This window comes from Colossoma macropomum, unplaced genomic scaffold (genome assembly GCF_904425465.1).
Source record: "Colossoma macropomum unplaced genomic scaffold, Colossoma_macropomum, whole genome shotgun sequence".
Taxonomy (NCBI): domain Eukaryota; kingdom Metazoa; phylum Chordata; class Actinopteri; order Characiformes; family Serrasalmidae; genus Colossoma; species Colossoma macropomum.
In genome coordinates, this window is record NW_023494791.1 from 131,505 (window position 1) to 140,456 (window position 8,952).

Below are 8,952 nucleotides of genomic sequence, written 5' to 3' on the forward strand. Positions count from 1 at the left end.
ACAAAATAGTTATTTTCTCAATATTTGAACGAACGTAAGACAAAGTTTTGAGAAAGTAAGTCTTTATTTTGAAATATAGGTTCAAGCTTTTTAATTTTTGACGTTATAAACCTGTTATTTAGCTGCCTAAAACCAAGAAGAGTAAAAAAAAGAAACAGATGCGTTGCTATACTGTGTTGTTGTCAAGGTCCTTAAACTTGTTGGAATAACAGGTTGGAACAGAAGATGACCGGTTTGTTCTGTTTCTTGATTCCTGCAGAATTTTTGGTGTGATTGAACATCCTTTCATTTTCTGTTGTTTAGAATCATATACTTGTGGCAAAAATGTTTGGAATCATCATTGTATCTTTTATTAAGACACTACCTGCTTGATATCTCTACCAGAAAAAAAGCAATGCCCTTCATGGATGCACTATTACTCTCTTTTTGTTTATATTGGCTATTAGGTGCTGAAATGCTTAATATTCAAATGGAGAATTCAGACATAGATAAAAATAATATTATTATACATTAAATTGTGCTTAAGCACTTAGCTTATAACTTTTATGGTTAACAAAATATACAATATTTGAATTATATTTAAATTTATGGGATGTCTCAGTAGATGTCTAAGAAAACTCTTAACCACATTGAGGCAGAATATATGTCACCAAGATAAAAATCTTCACAAGATGTGTACACCTAGCATAAAACACATGGGGAATTATTAATTATTTCCAAAAAAGCCATCTTTAATTTGATTTAATGTTTCATTTCCTCTCTTTATATATATTGTTTATAATCATGTTAATTTCTAACCCCCAGATCCTCCAGTGTGAGTCCCCCTGCAGTCCAGGTGGGGGCGCTAGTTCTATATCAGTGATTCTCCAAATACAATAAAGCGAAGAAGATGTGATCAGTCCACAGAAAAACGGAATATATGTAGCCAAGAAAAAAAGCTTGGCAATATGCATACATCCAGCATACTTATGAAATATTCCCAGTAAATATTAGTTGGAATATTATATCTAATATTACTATATATAATATTATAGTAGTTTGAATATTAATACAATATGAATTGCCTTAAAAAGTGAATTGATTTAATTAGAGTATTTTTATTAGTCCTATTTTATTGTTACTATTTCAAGCAGTGGGCTTTACCATTACAAAATTGACTCCTTCATTAAATATTAATTCATTAGGTAGAGTAAAAGTAATGTGTGTATTAATGTGTTACCGCAAAGTGTTTGTGTTTATGTAGTTTAGGTAATATTTACACTTTGCTTACAGTAATGCTGACCAATTAGTGCACTACTCCTGTGAAGTACTAGCAATCATAGTGAAGGAAGCAGGGATTATTGGAATATGGGTGGAATACAAATGACTTCCAAGATCCTCCAGTGTGAATCCCCCTGCAGCCCAAATGTCTTTGACATCACTCACAATGTGACAAACAACAATGATGATGTCAAATACAGGGTGACAGAAGTAATGGGATTCAAGAAGAGCACCAAAGATCCATGTTTATGAGAGAGAATTTTGAAGACTTTGGAAAGCGAAACCCATCTCTCTTGCATATGCGTTCAAAATCTGCATCACCAGCGTAGATACATAGTTACCATAACAACCCATGCAGATAGGTTGGTGATGTCTGGGCACATGAATTCGATCTAAACACTTGCAGATAACACAGATAGTCATCTAAAAAGAACTGATTTGAGAAACAACTCGAATTTGCCTGTAGTCTGAACACAGCCTAAGTGTGGTTCTCCCAAGACAATAAAGCAGAGAAGAATAAGATATTGGCATAAACTGCAGCCTCTGCGCAGACCCTTTGTTGGAGGGAGAGAAACAGGAGTTAGGGTTAAGGATTAAGATAGGGGCTCTAATACAGAAGCATATCGATATCAGCAGATGTTTAATTTAAAAAATATAATCACTGGATAGATGTCTGGATTTGACTGACTATTCAAACAGATATAACGATGATGCATATATTGTGCTCTGGAACTGCAGAATTGTTAAGTGATGTTGGGCTAACTTTTGTAATCCTATCCATGATATTTTTCATGGAGTCATTAAACATGGTTTTCGCGAAGCCGGTGAAGCAATGCTAGCTTGTTAAGTGGTGGTTTTATTTTAGGCTACATGTCTTTAATACATTCTGGGACTACATGCTGTCATGCATCCTGCAAGCTTACAGAGGAACACGGACTCCATCTCCCAGCATCCTCTGGGAGATCACATGACTGCTGAGCTTCCCTCACACACGGACGCTAACTCTGACTCCATTGCCCAGAGTTCTCTGGGGAATCACGTGACTCCTGACCTTCTCTCGCGCTCCTATCAGTGCTCTAGATCACCAGAGTATTGATATGTATCACCTGTGTGTTAGTCATATGACTTCATTAGTTAAGTTTATAAGTCTGGGCTTTAGCTAAAGAGAGTTGTGAGGTATTGTTTCTGCTGTGAATCTACTGAGTTTTTATTCCATTGTTTGTGTCCTGTTTTTTGACCATTGCTTTGTTATTTCGACTCTGCCTTTTGATCTGCCCTTTGGACTGTTTGCTGAACTGTTCTGAATAGTTTTTTTGACCCTTTTTGCTTGTTTCTACGACTACGTCTTTTGCCTGCCCCTTTGTGTTTGTTAGCATTGTGTTATGCTTACCATGGTGGATACCATGATGGTTTTTTGACTACAATTCTGGACTTTGTGTTTGTAAAAACTCTGTTGTGTTGTCAAACCGAGAGCGTCTGACTTTTGTTGGCACATTACACATAAAGACGTAGGCTTGGCCCACAGTTCCCATATCTGTGCATCCCTATTTCTCTAATGCTAAGTTAGCAGAGTAAAGTAACAAAATTACATTTTTAATTACGTGTCCCTCGCATTCCCATTAGCAAACGAAGAAGGCAACCAGTCATTATTTTAAGGGAGCAGGCGACCTTAATGACAAGAAGCAAGAAATACAGTGACAAGTGACCATTTCAATTTAATTTTTTCAGTTTTATGCAAATGAATGATGCAGTGTAGGGCTGTCAAAATTGGCCAAAATTGTCGTTCAATTATTTCTTCTAAAAATACACATAGGTTCAAAGCATTTCAATACCTATTTTTGCACCTTATGGCCATAAGAGAGCAAACCAACAAGAGAGGTGCATCCAATTCAGTTCCCACTAAAATCCACATTTTCCTTCACAAATCAAGACTGAGAAGAAATCAGCACCAAACAACACTGCAGCTGCAGAAAGTAAAACAAAAAAATTGTAAAAGGTGTAAATCTTCACTTGATGCTGTGAATGTGATTTATCAGAAGGAACGTGATTTTGAGCAGAAACTGAATCAGATACATTTGGGTGCATCTTTTCGAGACGTGTGCTTTGGTTGCTAGTGTTGGAATATTAGGCTAACTGCTTACATAGCTTACGTAGCTTACAACAGACTTCCAATACAGGTCGGACCTCTGCCACCTTCAGAATTGTTCTGATGACTCTGTGGTGGTTGGGTGCATTAGGGATGGGCAGAAAGGAGAATATGGAAACTTTGTGGAAAGATTTGTTGAGTGGTGTACAAGGAAACACCTGATTCTCAATGTGACCAAGACCAAGGAGATGGTGGTGGACTTCAGGAGGAAGAGGACCATGATCGGTCCCGTTACCATCACAAGTCAGAACGTTGAGCTGGTAGACACATACAAATATCTAGGTGTCCTGCTTGACAACAAACTGGACTGGAGGACCAACACAGAGGCTGTGTACAAGGGATGAGCAGTCTCTACTTTCTGAAAAGGCTCATGTCCTTTAATTTGTGCACCAAGATGTTGACAGTCTTCTTCCAGTCTGTTGTGGCAGGTGCTGTCTTCTTTGCAGCAGTCTGCTGGGGAGGCAGCATCAGAGAGGGAGATACAAAAAAGCTCAACAAACTGATCAAGAGGGCCGGCTCAATCTTGGGCTGCTCACTGCATGCTTTTGAGGTGGTGGTTGAAAAGAAGTCACAATAAACTCACTGCTATCCTGAACATCACACTCCCTCCATGACCTCCTGGTCAGACAGCGGAGCACCTTCATCAACAGGCTCATTCAGCTCAAGAAACAAAAAAAATCCAAAAATTCTCCATGATAAAGGGACGCAGAAAATCGTGTACCCTGTCTGAGAGAGGCTTGCCAGGACTTACCCCTGGAGCAAGGCCTGAGGGTGGTGTTCCTTGGCGAGCGCCTGGTGGCCAGGCAGCTCACGTAACCTGGCCAGGCTCAGCCTGAAAAGGCAACATGGGGGGACTATGTGGGCCCACTACCCACAAGGTCCAGCATGGGGGACCGGTGCAGTGCCATATAGGCAGTGGGAGATAGCAGGGAGGCTCTTGGCGGCATGGACCCCTATGGCGGCAACTGGCTCTTGGTATGTGGAATGTAACCTCGTTGTGGGGAAAGGAGCCAGAGCTGGTGCAAGAGGTTGAAAGGTACCAACTAGATATAGCTGGGCTCATCTCCACCCACAGTGTTGGCCCTGGAACCAAACTCCTTGATAGGGGTTGGTCCCTCTCCTACTCAGGAGTTGCACAGGGTGAGAGGCACCAGGCAGGTGTGGGGATACTCACAAGTCCCCGGCTGGCTGCTGTGCAGTCGGAGTTTGTCTCAGTGGACTAGAGGATCGCCTCAATGCAAATTAAATCACTGAGAAGAAAACTCTGACTGTTGTGTGTGTTTATGCACCAAACAACAGGTCAGGGTATTCTGCCTTCTTGGAGCGAGTGGGCGGAGTTCTGGAAAGGGCCCTACCTACAGACTCCATAGTCTTGCTGGGAGAATTCAGTGCTCATGTTGACAATGACTGGGAGACCTGGAAAGGTGTGATTGGGATGAACAGCCTGCCCGAATGGTAAATTGTTATTAGATGTGTGTGCGAGGCATAGATTGTTCATAACAAACACCAAGTTTGAACACAAGGATGTTCAAGTATACATGGTATCAGAGCTCCTTGGGTCAAAGTTCAATGATCGACTTTGTTGTCATTTCATCTGACTTGGGACCGTATGTTCTGGACACTCTGGTGGTGAGTTGGATCAGACGGCACAAGCGAATAGTGAGGTTCTGGAAACGACTGTCAGAGGCCCCTGTTTGGAATGATTTTAACTCCCATCTCGAGGAGCTTTTCTCATGTTCCGGAGAAGATAGGGGACATGGAGTCTGAATGGACTCTGTTCAAAACCTCCATTATGGAAGCTGCCGGGCATAGCTGTGGCCAAAAGCTTGCTGGTGCCTGTCAGGGCAGTAACCCAAGAACCCCCTGGTGGACACCAGTGGTGAGGGAGGCCATCCACCTGAAGAAAGAGGACTTTAGGGACTGAATGGCCCGGAGGACTCCCGACTCAGCAGATAGGTACTAACAGACAAAAGGCGGCAGCGGTAATGGTGGCGGAAGCAAAATCCAGAGCGTGGGAGGAGTTTTGCGAGGCCATGGAAAAAAGACTTTCGGTCGGCCACAGGGAGGTTCCTGACAACTGTCTGGCGACTCAGGAGTTGGGGTGGCTTTGCCCAAGCTGTATTCGGCTGGGATGGAAAATCTCTGACTTTAAATGAGGATACTGTCAGTTGGTGGAAGGAGCACTTTGAGGAACTCCTTAATCCAAGAAACATGCCTTCCTTATTTTAAGAAAAGGGACCAGAGGATGTATGCCAACTACCAGGGTATCACATTGCTCATTCTCCCTGGGAAAGTTTATGTCAAGGTGCTGGAAAGAAGACTCCGACCAATAATCGGACCTCAGATTGAGGAGGAACAATGCGAATTCCATCCCGGCCATGGAACAATGGACCAGCTTTTCACCCTCTCACGGATTGATGAGGGGGCATGGGAGTTTGCCAACCCAGTGTACATGTGTTTTGTGGACTTCTCCTTCGTGGAGAAGGCTAATGATCGTGTTCCCCAAGATATCTTGTGGGAGGTCCTCCGGGAGTATGGGGTGCTGGGGCTACTACTCCAGGCCATTCAATCTCTGTACTCACCGAGTGAGAGTTGTGTTCATATACTCTGCATTAAGTCAAGCTCATTCAGCGTTAGCGTTGGACTCTGCGTTATTTACTTTCTGTAGAGTGTTTATCTGAGCCTCACCACAAGCATTTCAATGCATAAATGTCTTGACATTTTGTGCAAATGACATATAAACTTGAAGTTTGAAACTTGAAACTTATTGTATACTGAGCCACTGACAGGACAGGCTGACTGGGCACCGACTGGGCACCGACTGGGCACCAACTGGACATTACATGACATTTCTCCACTCATATTACTATGCACTGCCACTTAGTTTATACATTTGTACTTTGTTTATTTGTTCACAAATATTGCATATTGCACTGTCACTTTGTTTATGTATCTGTAAATGTTAGCTGTTAACAGTATCGGTTATCATTTACAGTACATGGTCATTTGTTCATTCACTGGAGGGATAGGCATCACTGCATTGTCAACTGCTTTTGTACTGCACATAATTTTTATTGTTTATAGTAGATTTTTATTTTTTCTATTATTTATCTTTACTTTCTATTTATGTATCTGTGAAGAGTGTACAGTAATGCTTTGCTCCTGTTCATTTTGCTTGTTTTGCTCTTTACTGTGCTTTGTACTGCTGCAATAAAAGAATTTATCTCTGGGATTAATAAAGTGATCTATCTAGCTAGCTAGCTGGCTTACATACAACTTATCAATTTATATCAAGGTTCCACTATTTTGCCATCCATTAACCCTCAATTGCTGTTCTGAAGTGTTCCAAATAGAGCTTTTTGGATTCCTCTGAGTGCAGATTGCTCTCTCTGTGGTTGAGTTGGGTTGTGAACTCTCTGCCATCATTACTACATGGATGTTGTTGAATTATTCGCTCGTTTCAGCTGGACCTGCATTTCATTTTAAATCATGAAAATGATGTTGTGTGACTGCTATCCATTAAGCAGTGCACTCAGTGTATAAATGGATGTAATTAAAGGTACTTGAATGATTGAAATTACAAAGAAGGCAGTTGTTAATATTGGAACAAATAAATGTTGTCTTCTCTCATGTGTGATTTGTGTCCCAGTATGATGATGTTCTTATATCTTAATGGCTGTTAAATTTAGTACTGCATATTGAAAAAGAATTGTGCTTTGTCTACCTTGATAATTTCCCCGCTGTGGGACTAATAATGGATTGTCTTACCTTATCTTATCTCTCTTTTATATTTACTTTTCTATGAATAGCTTTACTATTCAGATACCAGGTGTTTAAAATGTGTTTTTTTTAACATGCTCTGTGTTACATATGGCACAGATAAGTTTAAAAGTCACACGCAATTACTAAAATGGTCAAATCTTAAGTAGTAATGCTAATCACAACATAAGGTTTGATCATTAGAGTAATTGCATGTGACTTTTAAATTTACCTGTGCCATATGTAATGCAGAGCACCACATGTAATGCAGTGCATGTTAAAAAAAAAAAAAACACATTTCAAACAGCTGGCAGCTGAATTGTTGAAGTTGCCTTTAACCCTCCTTTAAGGACAGCATGGGGACCCATAGATCCGGGTTTCTTGTATCTCTCTGTGAACAAATGGCAGAAACAATCATAAATTAGAGATCACGCTGTAGCTAGGTTCAGAAGGTAATCCATTGTGCTAAAGAACAGCACGTTATCTCTGACCTACGTCCATTTTAAGCACTCGAAAAGCAGGCTTAAATAAACCCGCCAAATTGGACACAATTCTTTCTCGATTTTCTCGAGTTGAGTCTTGATTCCACACCTCTGCCATGTTGAGTTTTTAAGTCACTTATAAAGCCAAAAATAGTAGTTACGTATGGTAGCAGTGGATGTGTTCAACCATACCAGTAAACCATGTAAATGTGCTGCTCAGAACCCTGCTGAAAAAGCAGCAAAAGCAGGAATTCTAAGATGATTTATGCTGGTTTAGTTGGTCACCCAGCATGGTCATGTTGGTTGACCAGCCAGCATCCAAAACACAACATATCATCACTGTCCAAAAAAAAACAAGTGAGCCCAAAATGGTAACTTTACAGGAGAGAGCAAAAATGTTTTTAACTTTTATTCCAAGGGATTTTGGAGCATTTCCATTAGTTCATTCATTATGAAATTTTCACACAACGTAAAGGACGACTACCGTGTTCAAATGATGTAGAAAAATAAAAATTGACAAAAACAAAGATGTGCTAGTTTTGCTGGTGACCAGTTTTGCTTGCTTCTGACCAGCATCTAAACTATATATGTATGTATCTAACTATCCATATATATATATATATATATATATATACATACATACATACATATATATATATACATACATACATATATATATATATATATATATAGATATATATATATATATATATATATATATATATATATATACTGGTTTATGCTTTTTTTATCAGGGATTCTTTTTTTCTTTTCATACAGAAGAGAAACCTTAACGCTCGGGATGTAATTTTTTAACATTAATTTTAAAACACACCAGCGGGTTTACCATCAGCAATCGTTGCGCAGGAGGCGGAGTTTATGGATGGACGTAAATAAACTTACGATCCGCCGTGATCACAGTCTAGTGTGAATCCTCCTTAGCCCAGGTGGGGGTGCTAGTTCTACAACGGTGGTTTTCCAAAGACAATAAAGCGGAGAAGAAGAAGGACAAGCCCTCGTTGTGATCAACACCTGTGTGCGCGCACAGTGTGACTGGAGAGAGAGAATCAGGAGCTGCTCTGTTGAAAGTAGGGGCTCTAACACTTTTTCACACTCTTTACTCTGTGTATAACTGATCTTTAGAGAATCAGGAGCTGCTCTGTTGTAAGTAGGGGCTCTAACACTTTTTCACACTCTTTACTCTGTGTATAACTGATCTTTAGAGAATCAGGAGCTGCTCTGTTGTAAGTAGGGGCTCTAACACTTTTTCACACTCTTTACTCTGTGTTTAACTGATCTTTAGAG